The sequence below is a fragment of the Condylura cristata genome, unplaced genomic scaffold (assembly GCF_000260355.1).
Source record: "Condylura cristata isolate star-nosed mole 26May11 unplaced genomic scaffold, ConCri1.0 scaffold00019, whole genome shotgun sequence".
In the NCBI taxonomy this organism is placed as follows: Eukaryota; Metazoa; Chordata; class Mammalia; order Eulipotyphla; family Talpidae; genus Condylura; species Condylura cristata.
The window spans coordinates 19,677,903-19,688,084 of NW_004567120.1; positions in this window are offsets into that span (position 1 = coordinate 19,677,903).

Below are 10,182 nucleotides of genomic sequence, written 5' to 3' on the forward strand. Positions count from 1 at the left end.
AGAGCGGTGATTAGAGGGAGACCTATCTAAAATAGAGAACCAGCGAAGCTTCCCTGATGTTACATGGATCTAAAACCTGAAGGTTGAGAAACAAGGAAGAACAGGAAGCAGCAATGAAAACACTGTAAATTTAAAGTCTGTGAGGTGAGAACGATCTTGACAAGTTACAGAACTGAAAGGGATCTGGATCATGGGGACCTAAGCAGAGTGATACCAGATAAGGCCGGGGAGGTAGGCAGCAGGCAGATTGTGCAGAGATTTGTAGGCATTCCTTTTTTTTTAGTTGCAGCAGAAGGCTGTGTACAGACCTGTGATGAGCACGATGAAACACAGAAAAGTAGACTGTCTACAGATAACCATGTAAAGTGAGGTAAAACCTAGGGTGCTGATCTGGTCCATCCAACGCCTAAAAGCATCTAGGACCGGAGCAGGAAGTTTCCCAAGTCTGCTGCTTAGATTCTGCTACTTTCCCAGGCCTGCTTGTCTGTGGGAGTCTGATGCTTGGATTCTGCTGCTTACTGGAGCAGAAATTTCCTGCTGTATACTGCTTGTCCACAGTAGCAGCTATGGCTACCTAGACCCCCTTCCCAAATGATGAAGAATGCTATGTTATGATAGATGGGATAACATGGTTGTGCATACGACCTGTATAAAATCTTATTATTCCTGTAACTTGGGGCTCAGCATTTTGGGACCAATCCCACTGAGACGGCTGGTGTGACAAGTAAATCTCTCTCACTCCACCTCTCTGAATGCAGTCTGATTTCTCTGGGAAATTGCTGTAACAAGACCACACAATTTCAGCTAGATCTCCACGAAAATAGGAGCAGCTACAGGGAACAATGACCAACTGCTACTTTCATCTCAGGATTTCCTAGATGCCATTGTTCGTAGACTTGGCTGGTAGCGAAGTGAGGTTTACTGTTTAAGCCTGACATTTACCACTTTATTCCTGAGGCTATTTGACATAGTTTGAGTCATTATCCTCACCAGTCTTAACCAGGTCTTCTGATGCGACTTAGCTCAAAGCAGTGGGAATTCACTGACTGGTGAAAAGCGTTATGAGATTTAGTTTTGAAAAGTGTCTTCAGGGCCCTCCCTGATGGCACAACGGTTTAAAGCACAAGTCTATGAAGCTGTCTGCAGCCACTGCAGCATGAGTAGGATCCCCCTGCAGGGAGGTGACCCACATGGCGCGGCAGACCTCTCCTGACCCTCCCGCTGCTTCTCTCAGCAGTGTGCTTCATTGATCTGACTGTTCTGCTTCCCATTCTGTCCCTGGTGAATCCTCTCACCCTCCCACACCTCTGGTCTGTACCCCAGTTCTGTATGCATAAATAAATAGATATTTTTTAAAAGAACACTATCTTCATATAAAATATAGAAATTTGTGATGTTAGCACTTCCAAGACCTAGTTCTATCAGTGATCAACTCATATTCATATTTCATTTCACTTTTAGTCCCTACATTCATGGTACTTCAAAGCTGAACTGATGATGAGGTTGATTAAACTCGAAACAGAAGGTCCACTCTCTCATGCTAGGGGTTTGGCTAGGATTTTCTTCCTAAAACAATGTCCTAAATGATCATAGAGTTAACCAAAAGGATGAATGACCTCCTCCCAAATCTCCCAAAGTGATACCTTGTATCATTCTCCTGCATCCCACCTCTCTCACCACAAAGTCACCAGTATCTTTTGTAGCATTTCTAGCCCTCATGCTCCTGTCTGTTCACTCAGCCTAACCATGTGGGATGGGAAGAGGCCTCTTGGTGGCATAACCAATTTCTAAACCACCCCTATTCATTTCCCAGAAAATAATCTAACTGGGTTATAAGGATTTTGATGAAACAAGAGAAGCAACATTTCAGAATCAAGAAATCATTATTATTCCTGCCTCTGATTCCTGAAGCAAGTCACAGAGTCTGGTCCATGTGGAGACTTCACTTACAAAGACTGGTTTCTAGGAATCCCGTTGATTATTAAAGCATTATTGCACTTTCGTGGTTTTGCTCAATGGGGTAGCTAACCAGGCTGCTCCAAAAGACCAGAGCAACCACACCACAGAAGGATACTGAAAAGGTTGAAAGGCTGAGTGTATCTCTGACCATTTCAGTACTGGTTTAAAGGTTGAAAGAAAAATGAGAGTTACAGGATAAGCAAAAAATGCTCAGGAAATGAGATGTAGAGCTCAGGACATATATGACAGCCTGTTACATAGAGGTAATCTGATAGGGCTAGTGGCTGCCCAGGGAGACAGTGCTGTGAGCCAAACTACTTGCCCACAAAATCCCATGAAGCAACAGCTGCAGAAAACAAGGACCACACATTGAGAGATGCCTTGCTCTATGAACCTCAGCTTTGTGCCGTTGGTGTTTCGATGCCGGGCACACTTGGACCTTTGCCTAGTGGCCTACAGTGTATACTCTAATTTCTTGGCAGTTGTAGGTAAAAACACCATTGGCGGCCCTCCCTGGTGGTGCAGCGGGTTAAAGCACAGCACTAAGAAGCTAAAGCCACTTCTGAATGAGTTCGAGTCCCGCCTGCCCCGGAGGTGACCACATGGCGTGGCAGACCTCTCCTGGCCCGCCCGCTGCTCCCCTCAGCAGTGTACTTTGTCGATCTGCCTGTTCTGCTCCCCACTCTGTCTCTGGTGAAGGCTCTCACCACCCCTGGCCTTGTACCCCAGTTCTGTATGCACATATAAATAAATCTTTAAAAAAAAAAAAAAACACCATTGGCAGTGGGAAAAAAAAAAAAAACTTGAGCTCTCTCTCTTCCTGGAATGTAAATCTGCTTTCTGGGGACATCACAGTCTTATATTTGTGACTTTCAATGCCTTCTGTTTAGACAACCTGCGCAGGAAGCCATCATCATGAATATGTGGCGGAAATTGGGGACAAACATTGCCTAATCTTTGCAATATCTTTTAGTGTGAAATTGTACCTTACATTTAAACTGTAAAGTTGATCCCCACAGCACCCTTAGCAAGGATGCCTTACCTACATTGTCAGGGCAGGAAACTTAAGATTTTGAAAAATGAAATGACTGTCTCAAGGCCACAGAGATCTACCAAGTGATGGATTCAGAAAAGGACTGGAAGGCAAACAGGCCGGCTGGAGCAAAGATGAGGGGCCAAAAGAGGAAGAGGGAGAGGAAGAAATGTGGTAGGAATCCTACATTTCTTCTTTTTTTTTAAATAATATTTATACATACAGAACTGGAGTACAGGCCAGAGGTGCGGGGGATGAGTGGATTCAACAGAGACAGAGTGGGAAGCAGAACAGGCAGCTTGAAATGCACTGCTGAGGGGAGCAGCAGGCGTGCTTTAACCTGTTGTGCCACCAGGAAGGGCCTGGATTCCTATATTTCTACTTTGAGAAACCTGATGCAAGAAGACATCCTGCATTACAGGCAGAGAGCAGTGTGACCATCCAACATCTCTTCTCCTCGGTAATGGACAGTGAAGAGCAGTAAGTCATTGCATTTGGCATGGCTATTAGGGCCGAAGCGCCTCTTGAACATTCTAGTCTATGGTACACAGATATAGGCTGACTGTTGTTAATTCAAAAGACATTGGCCCTAACAGTAGATGACATGAGCAAGATGTCATCGAATAAGAGTCAAGGACAGGAACCCTGACACACTTGCACATTTGAAGGATGACTGAAAAGAAGGAGGCAAAGGTTGCTCAGCTGTCCTCATACCATCCTGTTTCCTACATACCACAGTCTCTCAAGAACAAAAGTTGGCTCAGGAAGGATGTGGGGATATGGGATGAGGAAGGCAAAGTCATTAAAAATCTTTCAGTGTTAAGTGCTTTATCCACAACCATTGCCCAGAGATAACCAAGGATGAGCTGTGAGAAACCAAGTTCACTCATAAATGCAACTATATTTCTAAATTGTTTAACAAGTGTCCTTAATTTTTTATGAGTTTTAAGGGGCCTGGTAGCTGATATTTTGCTGTGCGTGGCAAAGAATCAATTCTCACACCACTTTTTTTTTAATTTAGATAAATTTCCAGGAATGACAGGAAGCTGAAGGTAGGTTCAAGCACCTTGGATTTGGCCTTGAGCCGTCTCCTGTGACTTTCTCCTTTACTCTTGCGGGATACCACAAGCTAAATTAATGTTGTGGATATCACTCCACAAATCAAAGACTCTGTTTGACTTTGGAGAGTCACTTTTATCCTTCCCAGAACTTAATCTTCCTACCTAGGGGGAAAAGTTATAAAATTAAAAGCCACCCTCATACATTGTGGGAACAGATCATCCATTAAGTTGCCAAAAAGTTCAAGCACGCTGCTGTCAATACTACTGCCACTGATAGGGCTACTGATAAGACCACTATGCTTATTCCACAATGATTTGCTGACAGTCTATGATGTGTCAAGCACTGGAGAGAAAGTGATAAAATAGGACAGGCAAGGTCCCTGTACTCACCAAGCTCACGTTTTAGTTGGGAAGAAAGAATAGAACAATCGAACAATTAATCAAGTAGAATGGTAGGTTCTAAAACAAAAAATGAAATTTGCTCATAAAATAAGGTGCTGAGAGGGGTATAAAGGCAACTTTAGCAGAGATGGGATAGTTGGATAGTTGAGAGAGGCTCTGAGTTGATGCTTAGCATGAGACCTATTACATCAGAGGAGCCAGTTAAGCTAAGAACCACGGTAAGAAACTGCAAGGCCGAGGAAACAGAAAATGAACCTTGAACCATAAAAATGCTCAGTTTTGAAGAAACAAAAGGTAGGTTAAGAAGAACTGGATATCCACATGCAAAACAGTGAAACCAAACTCCTATTTTACCCCAAACCTTATAAATGAGTGTATTCCAAACATGTCAAAACCTAAATATAAGAACTAAATCTATAAATCTGATAAAAGAATAAATAAGAATAAATATTTATCTTCTTGGATTTAGGCAACACCTAGATAAGGCACAAGAAAACAGTGAGAAAAATAAGTAAGTTGAACTCTAACTATAATCACAGTTTAAATATTTGTGAATCAAGAAAATGAATAGCACCCACAAAATTGTAGAAACTATTTGCAAGTTATCTATCTAAGGACCTAATTACCAGAATATGTAAAGAAGCTGCCAATTCAACAGTAAAAAACTAAAAAAGTGAAAAAAAAAAGTAAAAAAACTATCCAATTTTAAAATGGACCAAGAACTTGAGTAAATGCTTCTCCAAAGAAGACATATTGGGCCCTCCCTGATGGCACAACAGGTTAAAGCACAGCACTGTGAAGCTATCGTAGCCACTGCAGCAGGAGTTCGATCCCTGGCCAGGGAGGTGACCCTTATGGCGCAGCAGACCTCTCCAGTCCCACCTGCTGCTCCCCTCAGCAGTGTATCTTGTCAATCTACCTGTTCTGCTCCCCACTCTGTCTCTGGTGAATCCTCTCACCCTCCACACCTCTGGCTTCTACCCCAATTCTTGTATGCATAAATAAATAAATCTTTTTTTAAAAAAGAAGATATGTTAATAGTGAACAAGCACATGAAAAGATTTTATAGCTATGCTTCAGGACTATTCACTAGGAAAATGAAAATGAAAACCGCAATGAGATACTACTTATAACTACTAGAATGGCGATGATGATGGTGATGACGATGATGATAGAATATAACAAGTTGGAGAGGCAGTGGAGAATTTGAAACCCTTGCACATCACTGGTAAGAATGCAAAATCATGTAGCTGCTATGCAAAAGAGCTAGACAGTTTCTAAAAAGCTTAAAAAATTGAATTATCATTTGATGCAGCATTTCTACTCCTCATTTATACCCCCAAAAGTGAAAACAGATATTGAAATGAAGAATTTGACACATTTACAGCAGCACTTTTCATAATTGGGAAAAGGTGGAAACGACCCTAGGGTTCATCAACTGATAAATGGTGACAGCCATATAATAAAATATTAATCATTAATAAAAAGAAAAGAAATTTGACACATGCTACACCATGAATGAACCTCACAAGCATTTTGCTAATTGATATAATATGATTTCATTTGTTCAGAATAAGCAAATGTATACAGCTGTAAATAAGTTCAGTCACTGCTAGAGATGAAGGTAAGGGAAATGAGAAGTGATTGTTCAATGGGTACTGTTATCTTTTAGAAACGATGGAAATACACTAAAAGTAGGTAGTGATGAATATTGTACAAATCTGTAGTTATACAGAAAATCATTTAAGTTAGTGGAATGGCCGGTATATGAATGAATGAATTCATGGTGTATGTAGTATAACTCCAGAAGCTACTATTCAAAAAAAAAAAGGCTAATGTCATAGGAGGATAGTGACCAGGAGATAGAAATGGAAGCCCAAGGATGTCATCTTCTGAAGGCTCCATGCAGACCTGTCTCAAGAGTTACATGCGCCAAGTGGCTTCCTTGGCCTCTTTATTGTTTGGCCCAAAGCCTTCACTTTCCTTTTAGAAGTAGCCCTCCCTGGTGGCGCAATGAGTTACCTCGCAGCACTGCAAGCTAGCTGCAGCCGCTTCAATGTGAGTTCAGTCCCCGCCCCGGAGGTGACCACATGGCTCGGCAGACCGCTCCTGACCCGCCCACTGCTCCTCTCAGCAGTGTGCTTCATCAGTCTGCCTGTTTGGCTCCCCGCTCTGTCTCTGTGGAGTCCTCTCACTGCCCCTGCACCTCTTGCCTGTACCCCAGTTCTATATGCATATGTACATAAATATAAAAAGAAACAAAAGATAAGATCATTAAAAAAAGAAGTAGCCCTCCAAAAGCAAAGACAGACAACCCTACAGTAGTTTAAGTAGTCAGAGCCTATTTGTCACTGCATCTAAAGCAAAGCTAGTCCAATCACCCTCCTTAGTCCTACTCAGAGTGGGAACTTGCCTCTGAGCCCTGCCAGAAAGACTCCAGAAACACCGCACTAAAGCTTCATGGAGAGAGGATACAGACATGAAGTTTTAATGTCCTCCTGCATGACATCTAACGTTGTACCCCAGAACTGCGGTTCAATAAAATTTTAAGCCACATTTTATTAATTATTTGCTCTGTGTAAGGCATTATGCTAAATAAGTCAACATAAGCTATCTGATTTGATCCACAAAACAATCCCGGAAGGGATCTGCAAAAATTGTATCCCCCAGTCCACAACTGAGGAAACCGATGCACCGCTGGGTCAAAACCGTGCCTATCTTTTCCTAGAGAGCAAAACCAGCACTCAGATTCTGTCACTGTGAACTTACTCATACATGCCACATTAGACTACTCTGTGCCCTCTTCACACCCACTCCAAAGTTTATACTTCCTGTCCTCTACCACAGTCCATTGCACCTCCTCATTTTTAGTCCCCCACATTATACTGATTTCCTTCAGGCCATTCAGTCCTTTCTTTTGGGAGTGAGAGAAGGTACGTTGTGTGCTTTGGTCAGCTAAGTTTGTGCTACTAAAATGTTTTCTTATTATCCCTGTGAAGTTAATGAAATAATGAGCTAATTCTATGGTTATCCAGGCATGTGACTGGCCCCCTCTGAGAAGGAGGCCTCTAGAACATCAGTCTTGCTTGTATATTCGCGAGGCCACTTCTCTAAAACTTTCCATTGCTCGTGTGTAACCACCTGGGACCAGTAAAGTGGTACTTCAACAACTCAAGTCCTTTTCTAATGCTCTTTTATATTGCTTCCCACTTAAATGGAATGGAGCTTAAAGGACTCTCAACCCTTTAAACCTCCTTCAACTCATCTTTTGCCAAGAGTGTTCTGTGACCTTAAAATCCAGAGTTGGCGTGGTCAAGGCCAAGGGAGGTCTTTGAAGTCTTTTCTGTGAGGCTAGAAAAGGGAAAGTATAAAATGAAGATTCTTGCTAAATTTGTAATCAACTTCTCTGAAAGTCAGTTCCTGTGAACTAACTAACACCCTTCTTTCCAATGGAAACGTGTTGCCCTTATCGGATCGCCCGGGTTCCCAGGCTGCTCCTGGGTCATTGTATCACGTAATCTAGGTGAGCATTACCTTCAGGGAAAAACAGTCACCAGCCAGGGCAGCAGCAGTAAAACTAGCTGCTTCAGCTCTGACTCCACCGGGGACAAGTGCTCCCATTTTCATCTTTCTGTTGCACCGCCAGCTTCAGTTCTCAGTGGCTTCCCTCATTTGCAGAACAACATCTTCCTGTAAATGAAATATTCAGGTTGGCCAAAGCTGGCTTTTTGCCTGTGGCTCTTTGATAAAAATAAGACTAATAATAGAGTTTTGTGTGAAAATAGAGAGCTGAATGACATCAAATAATCATGAGGCATCTGCTGATTAATGGGCCAATTGTCCTGAAGGTCAGCTAGCCTGAGCATGGCTAGAAACCATTAAAATGTGGGTTGCAACTCAAAGCAACAGCTGCCCCTCAGAGCTTCCATTTTAGCCCAAAATAAGAGATGACAATCACTTTTTTTATGCTCACAGATGGAACATACCTTTAATTATGACTTGCATTAGCTTTTCTTCATATTTCCCAGAAAAGCAACTGACCCTTGATGCACATAACCTGATTTTTCCCTTTGTGGGATTCCAAACTTCCAGGCTCCAGGTGTTCATTCCCCGACTCCATGCAATTTCCACAAACATTGGCAACTGAATGTGTATATCAAAGTACACAAAGTATAAAGTTTCTAGAAAATGTGAGGTTTATTCAATCACTTGTGTATCTGCCTCTGCTTCCCACAACCTGAACCCGAACCCCGACTTTTCTTACTGTCATTTATTTTCTCTTTGTCCTTTGGGCATACATAGTTCCCTTTGAGAATCTACAAAACCCTCAATAAAAACATTGCATCACAGAAAATAAACTATCTAGGCTTGCCACAAGCAAACAACATCATCAGGAAATACAAGCATCTTTGTAGGTTTCAGTGTGGTAAACCCCCATTTTAGTGAGTTTTTAGGAGTGTGCAATGATTTTTTTTCCTATTGTTCAATTACTTTCTCTCTGTTCCTTTTTCAGTGAAATTAAGCTATTGTCTTTTTTTTTTTTTAAGTTTTTTATTTGTACATACAGAACTGGGGTACAGGCCAGAGGCTCAGGGGTGGCGAGAGGCTTCACCAGAGACAGAGTAGGGAGCAGAACAGGCAGATCGACGAAGTACACTGCTGAGGGGAGCAGCGGGCGGGCCAGCAGAGGTCTGCCATGCCATGTGCTCACCTCCGGGGCAGGCGGGAATTGAACTCATGCGGAAGCGGCTTTAGATTCTCAGTGCTGTGCTTTACCCCACTGTGCCACCAGGGAGGGCCCGCTAAGCTATTGTCTTTTAATAGAAGATGACTATTTTATTTTTGCTAAAGTACATGTCCAAGATAGAGCAAAAAAATAAGATACTTCCTCACCAATAGCTACCTACTCTGGGCCTGATATTCGGTGTATCCGGTGTCCAGCCAGTGAATCCTCTGGCAGTGTAAGCTTTCCAAGGCACTCTTCTGGTTCTTGACTTGCCAATTTCTAGCTTCTTGGCTAACTTCCTTCTTACCCCCACTACGCATCTACCTCCCCCCAACAAAGCACACAGGACTCAGGACTCCTGAGAGACTCCTCAGACTGGCCATATGAAATACTCCAATCATAAAATTTAATCCGTGGTTCTTGGCATCACACAAAGGAATGATGGCTGTCATGTGTCTTTCCGGAACCTACAATCTTTGTTGCTATATTTTTAGTCTTGTGAATATTTGTTTTCTTTCATTTAAAAAAATATCTCCTTTGTCTCATCCGCCAAGGTGAACCTCTGTGGTTTCTAAAAACTTAAAAATGTTCTTTAATCTTTAAGTATCAGCACACTCTATCCCTTGGGTTAGGCCAAGGAACCCTCCTACAGGCAACTTGGGCTTTGCAATTTTAAGTCTGAGCAGTTGGGAGGGTTCAATGTGGTTGAATACTTAAAACAATGCTAAAGAGTACTGAAAATAGTGCTACAACAGGGTCAACAGACAGTGCCGAGGACAGGGACAGGTCACTGTTAGTGGGTTCTCACCCTCATGCACAATTGCAAGAGTACTTCAATCAAACAACAGCAGGGCTTTTTTTTTTTTTAAGATTTATTTATTTGTACATACAGAACTGGAGTACAGGCCAGAGGCTCAGGGGCGGCGAGAGGCTTCACCAGAGACAGAGCAGGGAGCAGAACAGGCAGATGGACGAAGTACACTGCTGAGGGGAGCAGCGGG